General features: G+C 34.2%; 1 long non-coding RNA gene across 1 annotated transcript; it reads left to right on the top strand.

Moving 5' to 3' along the window:
• Positions 1-9,597: 9,597 nt before the first annotated feature.
• On the top strand, positions 9,598-12,109 carry LOC145162939 (uncharacterized). Its single transcript, XR_013739448.1, has 3 exons — positions 9,598-9,920; positions 10,897-10,965; positions 11,965-12,109. It is a non-coding gene; the product is annotated as an uncharacterized LOC145162939 (long non-coding RNA).
• Positions 12,110-16,821: the final 4,712 nt, after the last annotated feature.

The raw sequence follows: 16,821 nt of genomic DNA, 5'->3' as shown, positions 1-16,821 counted from the left end.
TAAGTATAATTCTGAAACATTGGAAAATGTTCAATGTATGGCACAACGAATGAGAAGAATCATAGTAGGCAGAAATATAAAAGTTTCTCCAATCTGAAAAAATGGGATAGTACTTTAGTATCGTGTTTTATGATCATCTTAATGTTTATGGAAAAACCATATTACAATTGATCCTGTAAACACATCTTAGTGCATTCGTATGGCTGAGAAGAGGAATCGTGAATTGTTGAAAAGTTTAAATCAAGAAGATGAGCCATACTTCGTTCCCAAAACAAGTCCTAGTGTCATACTCCAAGATTGTAACCTTGAGTGACATAATCTTAAGAAAACTTTAAAACACTTTTCGAATGTAGAGTAATAGTTTTATACACTTGTACATTTGAAATTGGTAAGTTGTGATGTTGTGGATAAAACAAAGGCCAACTAAGGCCAAGTGTGTGAAGTGTTTGTCTTGATTAGAATCTGCAATAACTCTTGAATATTTGTTTGTCAAGTAATGTTCCTTGACAAAGTGAATCATATATGTCAAGAGGTCAGTGGGAGTCTTAAAGATCTTGACAAGTTTCAAGAACTAATCAAGAATAAACCTATTGTTAAACACTAGCACACGACTTGAGGTTTGTGACCTATCGTGTTGACATATTCTTGTTTCTGTGCCCATTCAGGTTAAAGTTGAGTATGCATGTGAGTTCTGAGAGTTCTCAATTGGTTGCATAACAATTTGGAAGCAATGGTAGGCCCTTGTGCTGCCAAGTGGCAAGAAATTAAGATTAAAAAAAGTTCAGTCCATATGAGTTTGGATTTGTCACTGACCTTGTCTTGTGATTATGGTTATGAAAAATTCACATGGATAGGAACATATACGCCATACAATCTAAGTGTCATAAGGTTTCTCTCTGACTCATGAAAATGATTTTGAGAAAACACTTTCACTAAGTAGATTTTCAGGAGATACAATTGTGATATTTTCAAATTCAATTATGATTACGGCATCCCTCTTCATAATTTGAATTGTGAGAAAAGTCAAAGGGTCTAAACATTTGAGACTTATTGCTATAAGTTCTAAAATTGTTTAGACACATATGTGACCTATCTAAAGAAAGGTGTATTAGTTTGAGAAGCCTAGATAAAGTCTTATCGAAGCGTCTCATATCAGAAATCTGAACTTTGGTAATGAGAGTCAATAAGTATTGATTTCTAGAAGTCCATCTGATTTCTGAATATATGTCAAAGATAGTGGGAGCATAAGTGTTATGCTAATTAAGATAATAATTATTATGATAGTGGGAGCATAATTATTATGGAAAATGTTGCAAGTTGGCAATGTTAATTATAGAAAACAAAAGTTTCAAGTCGCAATGTCGCAGGGTTTGAAAAGTTGTTTTGCTATAATTAAGGGGGAGTAATCTATACTTCATTTCAAATTTAAAAGCTTAGATTGTGAGATTTTAATCAAATTTAGTCAAATATATATGAATGGTATGTTGGAATGGTTCAACATCAGGAAATTCGATATATGGAAATGTTAATTGCGTTCTCAAAATTTGATTATGATTACGACATCCCTCTTCATAATCAAAATTATGAGAACATGACAAATAGAAATGTTATAGCAAAAGACTGATCAAATATCATGTCTTTATGTTAGACTAAAGTGGTTAAACAACTGTTAAGGACAATCTAAGGTTTGCCAAAGATTGGTCGCTTAAGGACAGTTGGAAGTATAGTAACCGAAGGACCATATTGACATTATTATGAATAGACAGGAGTCTACTAATAATGAGTTGTTGTATGGAAAATATGGAATGTTTCCATATTGGGAGTTGAAGAATAGATGAAAAAGTAAGAAACTTTTATGCAAGTAGGATGTTCAAAGGAATGTACTTTGAATTTGAGACTTCATTTCCATGGAATTGTCTTGTAACAATCTCCAAAGGAATATTTTGTAATATCATTGGTCAAGTCTCTGTGACTTTTGGCACCTAGACATTACAAAAGAATCTTTGCATGATAGAATCTAACACTTTCTAGCAGTGACAAGAATTTGGAATACCTACACTTGCAATAAGGATTTGGAATTTTGAAATGAGCATCATTGAAATGTTTTTCAATTGATATATTTCAAAAAGTAAGGACCATAGGAAAACATAATGTGCATGCTTGGTGCATGGCATAACTATTGTTTAGACAAACATAGTGTGCATGCTTGGAGCATGGCATAACTATTGTTTTAATTCAAGTATTAAGTTGACTATTCGAAACATTATACAATGAATAATGAGTAATCAATATGGGACTCAAAAGCTTTGGGCCATATAGGATTAGTATTATTTTTGTGTTTCACTTTGCATGTTTTGACTTCCCGAATAACTAGGTTATTCAAACCATCCACAGTCGATCATACTTTGGAAGTAGGTATTGAGGCAAGACTGTCATGAATGAGTCTGTAGAGGTGTGTTAGTCATAGCACAAGTTTTGCTACAGTGTTCATGAGTGCTCCTGGAATAAGATTCGAGTATTGGATTCAACCCACGCTCATTTGAATAACTTCATGGATTTTATCACGAGTGATCATGAGACGATAATATCTTATATTTTTGAAACGGAGACATGTGAGTTGTAGTTGCGAGTCAGTTTCACATTGACATATGTAAACACACTAATAACTTGGATGTTATAAACCATATTGTTGTGTGTAATTTGATGAGTAGGTACAAGTGAGCATTTGGGTCGAAATTTATCCGTTCCTTTTACCCCATGTGGATAAAAGCGATATTTATGGGCCCCTCGATGATTTAGTGATGACACAAGACCTGGACTGATTTGATTTGTTCAATTAGTCGGTCGTCATAAATCGGAAATCGGGAAACAACAGATGGACAGAGAGAATGATTATAATCCATGTCTCAGTCCATATGATATCTAGAATGGAGGAATATATGATCCTTTATCTAATGGACGCGTCATTTACTAGGTCAGAGTTCAACAACGGCTTTTAAGAGCTACGATTGCTAGTCGGGTTGTGGAGTCGTACTTGCAATAATAGTTATTAGACTTATCCAAATGGGATACTGTTGGATTAGTGTCTAAGTCCATAACTATAATTGATATGTACTTGACCCGAGAGTAGCATGGTCTATTTGGGTTGCATGGCACCGGAACAGTCTGAAGGATGGATAATTGAGAAGCGGTTATTTATGGTTTATTAATATATTATAAGTTCTAATATATTAATATGAAATCATATTATTTAATTAGTATTGATCAAGAATTAATTTGGAATTAATTTTGTGATCAAAAGGGACTAATTAAATATATGGGGATTGATTATGTAAATCATTCATTCTTATAATGTGGGCTTATGATCCATAGTTCTTTGTGTTGGGCTAAACCCATGTGGTGACCCATGGATGATCCATGGAGGTTTAAACCCATGGAGCATGAGGAATATGGAAGGTCATGCACATTAGGGTTTTCATGGTGTAACCCTAATTAAGCCACAGTATATAAGAACCCTTCTAGCTCATGAAATCGGACCTAAGGAAGCTTACAAGAGGGCAAGCCGATTTTATGAGTGCAAGTAACATCCTCTCAAGTTCCTCCATTGTTGGTGGTATTGTGTGATTCCATTTGAGGTGCAACACTTGTGGCACTAAGTTCTTAAAGGTCCAAGGTTTCCAACTACAACAAAAGGTATGTCATCTAACTAGAATTTTGTAGTAAAGATACTCCATTGTATGCTAGTTAGGATGATGCTTTGGAAAAATAAAAGTTTGCATGTATATTAGAGAAAACATAGATCCAAAGCATCTAGGGTTGCATGTACACCATAGGAGTGTTAGAATGCTCAAAACCCTTCATGTATAACCAGAGATGAGGTGGTACATGTGATAAATAAGAAACAACAGAGTGGCATGGAACAACATAGACGTGAGGAATCCATTGAACAACCTAGGGAAGAAGTGTTTGGTACTACTGATCCTAGGTAACACAACTTGAAGAAGCTTCTTGAGAAACCCCATGCGGTCTTGCGGTCGTTCTATCATGATCGGTCCAAACGTGTTGGTACTTCTTTGGTGGTTCGAGGTAATCGGATGAAAGCTCATTGGGAAGTGGTCAAGTGGTTCTTACGACACTTGAAGGGAACCCTTGATGTTTATCTGGTGTATGGTGCCAATGCACGACATACAAACTTGGTTTGATTGATAGACTCGGACCATGAAAGTGATATGGTGATAAATAGATCATTGGTGGTTGGTCTTGTTTAGAGTATTCTTTTGAAGGTGGAGAAACTTATCATGTTCTGTGACATGTAATACATTCAAAAGTCTGATGCTAAAGAGAATCCAGAAGACATGGTGACAAGGACGTTGCTCAGAGAGAAGTTCAAGCTTTGCTTGGACTTGGTTGACGTTTGTAAGAGGTAAGCCCCTTCGGGGTTTGATGACAGGAAGGGAGGGAAGTTCTTGTTTATGGTGGAGTTTAGAGGATGCCCAATTCAAGGTGGAGATTGTTAAATATGACTTGAGTATTTGGAGCATTCACATGGAGCATTTGAGTTCAATGGAGCACTTGGAACTCAATGGAGAACTTGGGATTCATGGAGCACGTGACAAAGGAATAGATCATCTAAGAAAGGAATGGATCTCCTGATAAAGGAATGAATCTCTTAACAAAGGACATGGTATGCCAAACTGTCATTAGATGCCATAAAGTGACTTAATATGCCACCGGGTGACTTGATATGCCACCAAGTGACTTGATGTGACTTGATATGCCACAAAGTGACAAGATATGACACCTAGTGACAAGATATGTCATTCATGAGGATGATGCGCCATTATGAAGAAGATGCGCCAACTTGGAGTCAAGATGTGCCATTTGAGAAGGAGGTGGTGCCAACTTGGAAGAGGATGCACCATCCCTTGATCAAGATGCGTCATATACATGCCTGATGCGCCATCTTAATGCAAGGATGCGCCACTTGCTTCCTTGATATGCCAAGGTATCCCTTTATGAGCCGTATGCTATGAAGTCCTCTATATTGCTCAAGATTGTCCAAGGATCCCATGAAGTTGAAGATGCTTATGGAATACACCTTGATGCGCCACCGTGATGGATGAAGCGCCACTAATGTTCATGATGCGCCACTTGTGCATCGTGATGCGTCACCGTGGCTCATAATGCTCCATCATGTGTGTTGCTGATGCTCATGGGTTGTATGACATGGATGAATATCCCATAAGATGTTGCATGACAGATTGTGATTCATTGACACCTTTCATGGGCCTATGGGCCAGATGGGCTTGTCCCATTAACGTTTTAGGTCTGATCCCTCAAGTATAAATAGGGATGAATGCTAAGTCATTTGTCTTGTCTTTTTTTTTGTATCCTTAGTGAATATGATGAATCTCTACTGATTGTACTTGTAATCTCTGTTTGAAAACTCTATGAATAAAGAATATTCCCCTCTTGTCCGTGGACGTAGGTTACCTTGACTGTACCATGTAAATACTGTGTCTTTGTGTGCTTTTATTTTCGTGTATTATCCGTATTACTTCCTAACAATGGTCATCAGAACTTGGTAAGTGGCATCATACTTATTCTGAGTCTTGACAAGTATCGTATGTTTCCCTAACAACCTTCATTTTTCTTAGTTGCTGAATAACCGAGTGAATTGTGTCACTTGAACAAATATATCTTGTAGCTTGGCATTCCTATCTTATGTATCATCTAATCCTCCAAAATTTCTTCTACTACGTGTTCGAATCATGACCATAATTGGTGCCTTTTGCCTATTGGACACCCGTGCTTCAAAGTTTTCCAAATCTTCATATACGTCTTTATGAAACTTAGATGGAAAACCATGTTGGTGATGCAAGAGGCCGCGTATATTGTTTTTATTGAATCTAATTTTACTTGACATTCATGTTGTTTGAATGAATAAAAATATTAAGAACACAAATTTCTTTTATATTCGAACAATTTCATTGTGTTTCGTAAAGAATTACTTAACGAATTTAGTTTTCAAAAAAACGTTAATTTTCCAAATATCGCCTGCCACCTTGGGCTTCAAGAAAATATTTTAAGAATGAAGCCACAAAAAAACGTTAAAGCTTAAATTCAGATTCGGAAATTAGCATCTTCATCAAATATCAGTTGACAAACGTGTTCAATAAATTTGGTGTTTATTTGATGAACTGCAATAAAGAAATCATTTTTTTTTATAAAAATAGATACTTTTGAAAACTTCAAAAATTTATATATATTTCAAAGTCAAAAAGAAACTTTAAGCAACATCGTTTTAAGGATCCTATGTTAAATAAAATCTAAAAAGTTGGCAAAAATATGATATGGGGATTAAGTGCAAAAAATGTGCACTTTATGAATTTATCAAATTTTTTTCTCATATTGTCATGCCATGTCATCGTCATATTATTTTTCTTTCACCCTACAAACCCATGAGTGTTATATTATATTTTACTTTTAGTTTTCTATTTTAATTGAATAAAATATAATTATAATAAATTAATAAAAAGAAAATACTTCATTAATTAAAAATAATACATATAAAATTAAAAACATAAATAAAAATCATAATATATATATATATATATATATATATATATATATATATATATATATATATATATATATATATATATATATATACTAGCTGTTACTCGCGTCAAACGACGGGTATAAATTGTTTTTTCAAAAATTAGTTTGTAGAGGTGATTGCTTTTTTTGTGAAAATGGTTTACTATATCTAAATAGTTATCAGTATTGTCATCCTAGCAGAGACGTAATCAATAAGAACTAAAAATGAAAAGTTAGGATTCTTTATAAATGTACATGAAAACGTGATTGATTGCGCATTTTAATCCTTCAACATTTCTTTATACATCACATTTGATGTACTTTAAATGTTAGTCAGGTTTCACTAATACACTTGTATTGACATGTGATATCCTTCTAGATAATGCCACATAAAATTGACCATGCGAGAAAACCGATTCCGAAAGATAAATACCTACTTAATATCATAAGTTTAAATAATTTGTTATTTCTTATTTTATTTTAGAGTTTAAGGGCCTTAAGTACTCAAATAAAAGTGATGGATGATAAAGAAGATTAGGACATGATCATCATTTCATATCTACTTAACCCTCTAATATTTATGTTGGGTAAATGAGCAGAGAGCCATCAAAATTTATTTATAACTTAAAAAAAAAATAATGATATTTCACAAAATTATTGACTTTTACTTTGGCAATATTGCTTTGTAATAATATGTAATATATTAAAAGTATTAAGTACATATACGATTAAAAATTATCAAATCTGTAAAGCAAATTTGGCATGACCCAATTTGACATAAGTTATTAGGTCAATTAGTCGCACTTTTAAAATAAATTTTAATTAGTTTTTATGTTACTTCTTGTGATATAATTAGAAATTTCATTAAGAAGGCTAATTTAAAACATATATAAAATTAAAACAAAGTAATTGTCATTACATAAATCCCAATGAAACTACAGCGCATACAACTACATGTGTCCACAACATTTTATTAAAAAAAAAAACTTATGTTATAAACATTAGGCTTATCGCTTATATCTTTATACTACTAATATTTTGACCAATTGTTGGAGCGCAGCTATGAGATTCCCTAGCCAACTCTTTGAGTATGAATTGCATGAATTGGGTAAGTATCGAAATGTGTACCAGGTTCCTTGTTAAACTGAATGCAACAGTTATAAAATTTAATTGTCATACACATACCAAACAATAACAATGTAGTTTCAAAGTACAATTTGTAAAGTTAAAAAATGCTATAACTGAGTATTCAAAAAGAAAAATACGATTATATGAAGATTTTTGCATTCATTTACAATTATTTTATTTTTCTTATTCAAGCATTGTTATTTGAGGTACAGGGCTATAAATGGGTATACAAAAACGAAACGTACGTTGCTGTTATAGAATTTAGCCTAAATAAAAAGGAAAAATGGAAGAAATGGAAATGTACTTGTAGATCTTTACCCAAAAAAATTGTATAACTTGTGCTCCAAAGCTGGAAAATAAATATAAGCGGTCATAGCCCATATACAAAGTTGCCCTGCTTCTTCATCATCGTTTATCTACTCAATAGAACTTAAATTAAAAAGAAAAACCACCACCCATTAACATCAAGGTAGAACATAACACAAAACAAAACAATGATTTCATAAGCACCATATACTGTGGTAGTTTTCAGAAATGAATGTGACAATGAATAATAATCACAAAATTTTGTATTTTAAAAAGTTTAAAATAATAATCAGTAAATAAAAAATCCAAATAGGTGCACAATTTTAGTAGTTGAGTTTAATTAATCAAAAATTATAAAATACCATCAAAATACAATGTCTTAATTACCATTCTGCCCTCTTGTGATATGTGCTCATCAAACTCTATCTACCTTGCATCAAAACAAACAATACTTAAACCCGGGTTTTTATTTCCAGATGTAAAGACAAAAAAAATCAAACTAGTCTATATAGACGACTAAGATCAGAAAGAGCAAGACAAAAAAAAATGCAAAAATAAAACCTTTGAACCACTTCTATGAGCAAATTCTCTAGAAAATAACCCATATTTACACAAAAATACCACTTGCTCGCCTTCTTCTTATCTTATAGATACACACATACAGACATCTGCACACATGGATACACAAGATACACACAAACACAAACCTGATTATCTGCACATACACGTACATGTTAGAGTAATTAAAAAGACAATTCAAAATAGAAATAGAAAAACACAATTATTTCTTGCATTTAACCCCAGTTAACACACATCTGTTTATATTTCGACTTTCATTCCCACCTTGCATCACTTCTATCTTCTATATTTTCTAGACAAATTCGTTTCTCTGTTTAAAAACAAAAAACATAAACAATGGGAACTAAAAACGATAAATGGTTAAAAAGGTAAAAACAGAAATACCAAACATGTTAGAACTTGAAATAACCTGGAACCAAGAACAATGGTAGTTCTTTCGTTGTTTTAGAGGTTGATTCGTTCCAGATTTTGGAACTTGGTAGAAAATCGAACATGTTAGAATGAGACATGGCAACAAAAACCACTAAATTTAGCACTTATTTGGGGGTGAGAGGTGGTATGTTGTAACGACCTGAAAATCCTTCCGGTATCGATGTTAGCTTTTTGTTACTCGAAAATTAATTGTTGTAAAGATATTTCGATTCTAAGGGTATAGAATGAAATAAACTAAACAAAAAGGGTGTCAATTAATACCTAAATTAATTAATCGACATATTTAACGGGTATATAATTTAATTAATTGATTTTTATAGAAAATAAGGTATATATATAATTCAGTAAGACGTATGAATGACATAGAGGAGTTAAAATGTCATAAAATGTCATTGAATGAAACTTGATTATTAAAGAAATTGTTAAAAGGTTAAAAGAATTATTTTGAAATAAATCGAAGGACTTAAAGTGTAACATTTCTATTTTGAATTCAATTTAACCGATAGTTACGTATGTGCTTATTTTCTTCCGTTTTCTTCGAGTATAGTAATTACGTATAACCTTCAAGGGAATTGGATCGATTATTCTCCAATCCGTTTCCTCGTGTGGAATAAGAAGTAATCCAGAAACCCACCTCCTGCCTTCGGTTCCCATTCGACGTCGTCAGGGTGTGAAGAAAAAAAAAGTAGCGATGGATTCCTCCCAAGTGTGGTGTGCGTCGACTGGAAGAAAGAGAGAAGAAGACAAGGCAGGGGCAGGTTGCGAACATCAGCAAGCAAGTCCCAATCGGTCTTGTTGTGGAGTGTCGATCACGATAGCAAGGGCGGTGGCTCCGATTTCTTGTTCCAAACTTGTTGAATTGGCCATTCATCTTGGTAATTCCCTGAATCTCCTTCCTATTAAGTTCATATTTCAATTAGATTCAAATTGCTTGCTGTGTTGGAGTTTAATCATGCACTATTTCACTTCAAAATTCAAATCATGGTTTTGTTCCCACTATTTGATGAATTGATCGAATTCATGCTTGACGAATTTACTACAATCATGGGTTGAATTGTTTTTCTTTTGGTGAATTGCCTATTGATTCTTGAATCACCCAAAATATGTATGTTCCTATGTAAAGAATTCTCTTCATAAAAATCATGTTTTGAACTCTCTTTGTGAGTCTCAAAACAGCCCCTAGAAGTTTTGATATGTGGGAATTTATGTTGTTGTTTGGACTAGCAAAGATTTTATCAAAATTCTAGCTTGGAAGTCCTCAAAATTTTTGGTGGTATTGTTTGTATTTTTGGTCTTCAAAACCATGACTTGGAGGCTGAAACAACAAACTTGAAAACCCCATAATGTGTGTCTAAAGTTCACTCAAAATTCGTCCCTACATGTATCTTGAACTAAAAGAAGTCTTTATTGGTGCATCAGGGCATCTTACTTTAGTCAATTCTTGGTCTTTTCATAAACCACTTAATTTATTTATTAATACCTTCATTCAAGCTTTTGGTGTGTTAAATCGTATGGCTTTAATCCTTTGTCCAAGATTATGAATCATACGGTGATTTTGGCAATTATTGGAAATCTGCACAGCAACTTCGCCCCACCTTGCGAGGGCTGTAGCTGCTAATCTGGGCAGAATTGGCTGATGCCCCTCTCCGGGTAAAATGTAGGAAATCGAGTCTAGTTTTCAGAAAGTCCGGAGTCAGCTCAATCGGAGTTAGAGATTCTGTTTTATGACCAAAACACTGAACAGTGGTCAAGCTGTGAAACTTAAAAAAATATGTAACCCATTAAGAAATTAAAGGTGTTAATGAAACGTGGACCCCATTTTGAGGATTGTTTGGTATGTGTGATTATTAGGTGAAAACTTGACAACTTCAATAAGGGTCAAGGCTTGAAGTAAAAAGGAGAACTCGCTTCAAACATAAGGTGAGTCGATAATTTTTGTTGACTTTAGTGCATAACCGAAAACCACATCTCATAGGTGAATTGTTGATGCAAATTAGGAATCATGCTAGGTTTATAGATGCTTATGATAATTGTTGAACATATGTTGTTTGCATCTTATGTGTGCTTATTCCTTGGTATCAGTTGCTATGGTGATATTCATGTTATGTGAACGTTGTAAATTGCATGCGGATATGATGTGTCATGAATTGGTAGTTATATGCTATTGTATGGTGACATCATAATGAACTTCATTACATGATAATTACTCGTTTAAGTTGTATGAGTAACATGATTATTATGGTGTATGCATGCTTTTGCGGGGTATAACGGTGACATGGGTAGATCCTTGCAAGTCGAATAGGTTGAAAGAGCTTAAGCGATAACGGTGATTAGTTACACGAACTTTTCTAGATAGTCGTGTGACATGTGGTTCGTGTGCAGCTCGGTGTACGAGAACTGGAGTGGTGTTGGCTTTATGGTGTGGCCGGATCAAACATCACGTGAGAATCGGGAGGTGTAACGGTAGAATTGACACCGTTTGTACCGATCCTGAACGACACCGTGAAGTACTTGTACTTTGCAAGTCGGAGTAGTGAAAGTGGAAGTCTTGGGGTTGGTGTATTCGGATGGTAGTCTTGAGCCACTTAGAGCACTAAACTGGCTGAGCACACGAGTAGTGAACGGGGTTAAGTTGTTGGGTAGACTCTCCCTAAGGAACCCCAAAGTAGTTAATCGGTCATATAATAAACGGTGAATTAAATTATATGTGATAATCGTTTAAGTTAAGTTGAAAACTATATGATTGAAATAAATTATGATATCATGTTATTTGTTTTTCTTGACTATGCTCTTATCATGATTTGCATGAATGACCCTTACGGGAATTGTGTGTTTTCTTTTTGGATGTGTACAACTTGTCGGCTCACGAAGCGGTTGCTGACACTTGTTTCTTTGTTAAATGCTTTTTGATTGGTACAGGTAGCTTAGGAGCATGGCTTGGTGAGGTTGGGTTCCTTTTGGGTAGTTAGTTTTAATAAAGATGCCACCTGAACACGTTTGGTTTTTATTTTCCTTTGAACTCCTTTTTGCATTAATTAAATGGTTGAATGTTTGTTTATGAAAATGGTAACGTGTGGTTTGAAAATGTTTTGAATTAAAAAAACTAAGTCTTTCGCTAACGTATTCTGTTAAATAAATGTTTTAAAAAGGAAAAAAAAATTATGGTGAAAATTACGACGTTACATATGTGGTGGTAGTTCGTTGCAGTGAACAACCCAGGGAGTCGGATGCTAGGGCTTTCGGTGTCATGAAGGCGGTGGTATGATGATCATTTAAGTCAACGTTCGTGGCAGAGGCGGCCACACCCAAACCCCTAAAACGATATGTAGAACATGAAAATCACGATCAAGCAAAAGCATAGTAAAATATAGAATTGGAAGACAGACATGTAGTGGTGTTGATTATGATGGCATGTGCGGAATTAGAAAGATCTAGTGAATCATCATGTAAAATCAAGAACACAAGGAGTAAATAAATCTGTGTAAGCTCATATTAGATCTAGAAAGAATATACAAATGGGTTTGTACAAAGTTTCTCTCTCTAGTCTAACACTCCAAATGGTTCCTTCCCTAATGGGAGTCACTCACTTCCTATTTATAGGAAAGACTCAACCCATTTACACATACAAGAGGGTAAGCCTAAAATACTACATCCAAGAGTGACTTTGCACCCTAACATTCTCCCCCTCAAAGTTAGGATTGGATGTCCCTGCTTCAGTCTCCAATGATCTAGCGCGATCAAGACCAAACTCCCCCTCGAAGTAACACCGGTCTTCAAATCCGCAAATGAATATTCGACAAACCCGAGAAGCTTCGAATACCCATCATTCTCCCCCTTTTTATAATCAAAAAATGATTATAAAACCCATTAAGCGTGAGAAACGCCCGAGGAATAGTCTTCACGATACTCCCGCTTGATGTGTACCAAAATGAATCACCAAAAATCTTGCACGGAAAAACAATCACGAAAAAGCCACAAAAAATTTCCAATTTATGAAAATTTTTGACTTTTTGGGTGAAAGTTGCAAGATTTTTCAAAAACCGGGTAAAAATCGTCACTAAAAAATTCTGCAGGGACCCGTTGCGCCCAAAACAGCAAAATATGCAAAACTCTCCCCTTTTTCAAAGCTGGTTAGAAAGCGTCAATTTGCAAAAACTGCAGGGGCCTGAAATGCATTTTCATCAATTTTCAGCAAAAACAATCCTTTTTCGAAAATGGGTATGAACCGCCAAACATTCGAAGCCTCAGGTATTATTTTCGAAAATTCTGCCATTTGTGTTCCAAACATACGAAGAGTTGTCCCAAACATTCGAAAATTCAGAAAATTTTCGAATTTGAGTGAAAAGTGTCAAACATTCAAAACTTCAATTAATTGTGGAGGTGACAAATATTCGAAGGTACAGGGGTTGAATTCGAAAATTCTGCTTTTTGATCAAAGTTTTTGGTCATTCATATGAAGCCTTTTTCCATTTGTCAACCATTCGAAATTTGAGGGACTACATTCGAAAAATTTTACTTCTCCATTCCAAACATACGAAAATTTTACATCCAAACATACGAAAATTTTTCCTTCTCTCTCCCCTTCGAACGAAAATCATCTTCCCCAAAATTTTCTCTCTCCTCTTCGTATGATCATAGCACCAAATCCATAACCATATTCACGAATTCGAAGGCATTCGAAGCCTCTTAATGAACAGTAACCTCTTAATCATCCAACCTCTGAATCGAATTATCTCACTTTGTATATTCAACCCAAAATCAATTTTCGTTCTTACAGTTCATCGTTTTTCGTTCGTTTTCCAGTTCACCAAACCCAAAATCGAATAACAGATCCTTTATCAATTCATCGTTCATTCCACAACAATTTTCTCCGATTCAACACTAACATTCGAAATCAACTGTACATCTTAAAATCAACTTCATTCAAATTCAAGGCTTCATTCAAAATGAAATCGACTCCAAAATCGACTCCAAAATCGATCTCAACCTAAGTAATGACCAACGAATCCAAGTCGTCTCTTTCAACAAATCAACCATTCTATTTCGTTTCCAAATCAACGAATCCAAACTCCAAACTTTCATTCTTCGCTTTTCAGTTATGAACACAAATACCATCGACCATTGAAAAATCGACTTCCAATACCCACGATCGACTCTCGACTATCAACCTATAAGGATTCGAAATTAAACCAAATCCATTCGATCCTAATATTTTCCCAGTTGACAAAAGAAGAACAATATCAGTCTCGAATTCAATTTCTACTCAAGATCCATAACAGCAACATCGCAAATCGATTTATCATCGCCAATTCTTCTAACACAAATTTCGATTTCAAGATTAAAAATTTGTTGAATCCATTTGAATTCCAAATACAGTCTGATTCCCCAAGCCATCGAAGCGAGCATCGATCGACTCCAACACACATCGACTGTCTATACCAAATAAATCCAACAATCGATTCCTACAACTTTCGAAATCAACAATCAATGTTCTTCATCTGTTCGTAATCAATCCTTGACCATCATACTTGATTTCCATTCAAAATCAGTCGAATAATGAACCAAAATCAATTTCAATTTTGACTTTAACAAAAACTCGGTTGACTTTCAATTGAATCAATTATTGACATCTTGATCATAATCGATTTTATGGCTGTACAATCCAAACATAATCGATTCACAAGAGAATTCCACAAGAAACAAACATTGACTGTTAAGAATTACGATACGAATCAAAACTCGTATGAACACAGTCAAGAATAGTTGAGAGTACAAACACTTGAAGCATGTGATGAGGATCGATCAAAGTGTTTATTCTTTTGGGCTTCACCAGGAACAATCTCGTATGAATCAAATTATGTAAAGGGACTCAAATGAATAAAAGAACAGTAATGGATCAAAATTGAGTTTGGGCTTCAAAGATTAGTTCATGAACAGTGACTTTCAAATTAAAAGAAATGATGAACAATGAATTTCGAAGTTTGTTAAAATGATTTTGATTTTTGAATTTTCGATCTAAACAAAAATAATTGGATCAACTATGGGGTTGGAACTGATTAGATCCAATGAGGCAAATCGATCAAAAATGAAAAACGAAAAGTACGAATTGAAATCATGGACGTTTTGGAATCCATTTGAGAATTTGAGATACCTTTTTGACGAATCTAGTTCCATTTTCAACAAACGAATCAAATGTAGAAGATCTTGGTTCTTTTGTTGGAATGAGAAAATCTCCAAATCAAACATTGTACCACCCACTATGCGAGATGTACAACTCGTGCTTCGTGTTCTTCAACGATCCAAGAACATCTTCAAAAGAACCACCAACACTTTTGGGTTTTGACTTCAAATTCAATGCAACACTTGGAGATTGTTGCTTTGGAACCCAAATTTGCTTCACGGATTTCGGCTTCACAACATTTGACAATTTTTGTGAGTAAACCCGCTTGTTTTTCCGATTAATCTTCTTCTTTTTCTTTTCATCTTTTTGCATCTTGAAGACTTGATTTCATGAACAAACCCACTTTTCACAACTTCAACTTTATGAGTTTGAATCAAATCTTTTGGAGTTTGATACTTGTGAATTACTTGGATCACTGGCTTCCGATAAGGAATCATTCCTTCAAACGAATCACAAGAACACAAAATATCAACGGTTTGAACTCCAATCGAGCAAAAAACTTTTTCATAATGAAAATCAACTTGAACTCCTTTTTCTTGAACATCAAGAACATGATGATCATCAAGAACATCTTCAACAAACATAAGAGCATGAAGATCTACGCATAAGGCAAGGGGTGATAAGAGGTTGTTTGACTTTTTCAATTGTTGTTTAGATAAGATCTACGCATAAACTAATTGTAAATATTGCAGTAAACCTTGTACCTCTTAAAATTCAGCAAAACATGCTAAATGCTTATTAATAATCAGTAAATAAAAAATCCAAACTGGTGCACAATTTTAGTAGTTGAGTTTAATTAATCAAAAATTATAAAATACCATCAAAATACAAAGTCTTAATTACCATTCTGCCCTCTTGTGATATGTGCTCATCAAACTCTATCTACCTTGCATCAAAACAAACAATACTCAAACCCGGGTTTTTATTTCCAGATGTAAAGACAAAAAAAATCAAACAGGTCTATATAGATGACTAAGATCAGAAAGAGCAAGACAAAAAAAATGCACAAATAAAACCTTTGAAGCACTTCTATGATCAAATTCTCTACAAAATAACCCATATTTACACAAAAATACCACTTGCTCGCCTTCTTCTTATCTTATAGATACACACATACAGACATCTGCACACATGGATACACAAGATACACACAAACACAAACCTGATTATCTGCACATACACGTACATGTTAGAGTAATTAAAAAGACAATTCAAAATAGAAATAGAAAAACACAATTATTTCTTGCATTTAACCCCAGTTAACACACATCTGTTTATATTTCGACTTTCATTCCCACCTTGCATCACTTCTATCTTCTATATTTTCTATACAAATTCGTTTCTCTGTTTAAAAACAAAAACCATAAACAATGGGAACTAAAAACGATAAATGGTTAAAAAGGTAAAAACAGAAATACCAAACATGTTATACTTGAAATAACCTGGAACCAAGAACAATGGTAGTTCTTTCGTGGTTTTAGAGGTTGATTCGTTCCAGATTTTGGAACCTGGTAGAAAATCGAACATGTTAGAATGAGATATGGCAACAAAAACCACTAAATTTAGCACTTATTTGGGGGTGAGAGGTGGTATGT

The sequence above is a fragment of the Lactuca virosa genome, chromosome 3 (assembly GCF_052849685.1).
Source record: "Lactuca virosa cultivar CGN04683 chromosome 3, Lactuca_virosa_CGN04683_v6, whole genome shotgun sequence".
NCBI classification, from domain to species: domain Eukaryota; kingdom Viridiplantae; phylum Streptophyta; class Magnoliopsida; order Asterales; family Asteraceae; genus Lactuca; species Lactuca virosa.
This window is presented reverse-complemented; position numbering and strand designations above follow the sequence as displayed.